Source organism: Myotis lucifugus, unplaced genomic scaffold (genome assembly GCF_000147115.1).
Source record: "Myotis lucifugus unplaced genomic scaffold, Myoluc2.0 scaffold_151, whole genome shotgun sequence".
Taxonomy (NCBI): domain Eukaryota; kingdom Metazoa; phylum Chordata; class Mammalia; order Chiroptera; family Vespertilionidae; genus Myotis; species Myotis lucifugus.
The window spans coordinates 1,298,475-1,299,970 of NW_005871199.1; positions in this window are offsets into that span (position 1 = coordinate 1,298,475).

Sequence of the window (1,496 nt, forward strand, 5' to 3'; positions counted from 1 at the left end):
GGACGGGGGGCTTTGGCTCTTCAACTGCATCCTGGGGAGAGCTGGCAGAATACGTTTTTCCAAGTCTGGATTCAGTCCTCCAGGGAGAGTGTAAGTGCAGCTCTGCCTGGAGAGAGGTGGCGGATTGGAACGGCTTTTCAAGCCTGAAGAGCTAGGTTGGGCCGGCACAATACGTGAGGGGAGGAAGGAGGGTTGGGAGCCACAGGTGTATTTTTCAGCTTACCTGAACAAACTGAACGAAACTCCTGCAGTGAAGGAGGTAGATGACTCTCTATAGTAGCATATGTTGGGGAGTGAGCCATGTAGGGTAAGAAAGCGACAACAGGACAACATAAACCTGAGATGGGGAGGCCAGAGGCAGCCCTTCGTGGCCTCCAGACGCCCTCTGACATAGGCCCTGCCTTCACCTCCTCCCGCTGGACGGTCCAGGGCTCTCCAGGCCGTGCTTCCGTCGGGATGACAGGATTAACCTGGTAGCTGTGTAAGCCTGTCCTTCGAAGGAAGGACAAAGTGGGAGTCATGGACAAGGGCGACCTACTGGGGTGCTTGGCAGAGGACAGTCGGGAGGAGGAGTTTGAGCAGAAACCCACTGAGGAGTCAGGACAGGACGTGGCTGCCCCAGCGCTGTCCCCCACTCTCGGCCTTTGTGGGATAGGCCTTTCCTGTCTGTCGTCCCTCCCTCTCAGGCTTCCTCTGTCCCCAAGACTGATCTAACAAGTGGGGGGAAGAGACTAAGTAATTTTATCTTCCTCACCTCACCTCCAACCCTCCCCTAGGTGAAAGATGAGAAAAATATCCAGGAGGTGTTTGACCTGAGTGACTATGAGAAGTGTGAAGAGCTCCGGAAATCCAAGAGCAGGAGCAAGAAGAATCATAGCAAGTTCACTCTTGCCCACTCCAAACAGCCCGGTAACACGGTATGTTCTGCCTGCACCACGGCCATAGGAACACTGACCAGGTCAGGGTTCCCACACCTTTGACGCATTACAACCCTGTCCTCAACTCTAGTATCGCCCAGGGCCAAGAATCGCATCTTGGATGAGGTCAGGGCCTGGCAGGGGCAGAGGGGAGGCGGGGCGGGGGGGGAGAACACCTGTCCCCTCCAGGATCTCTCCCTTAGCCTCCTGGCTCAGAGGCCCTGGATTACTGCTCTCCTGCCAGCTTTTATTATTTAACCTGAGAATATTATGGCCATTCCCTGCCCTCCAGGCAAGCCAGCCTTCAGACAAAGGTCATTTCTTTCTCTCTCTGCCTCCTCCTCTCCCTTGCATACGCACGTATGCGGGCACACACGCACGTCGCCTGGGAGAAAATCACTTTTCCCTGTATCCTGATACGTGGTTGAATTTCTGAATCTAATGTCTCCTGGCTGAGGGAAGCCATTCCTATCACATTCTGTTTCTTCAAACAGATTAAAAACCTTTGTTTTAGCACTGTCCTTTAGCAACCCTCTCACGGATTATTTCCACATTAATATCCAAGACCCTTCTCAGCTC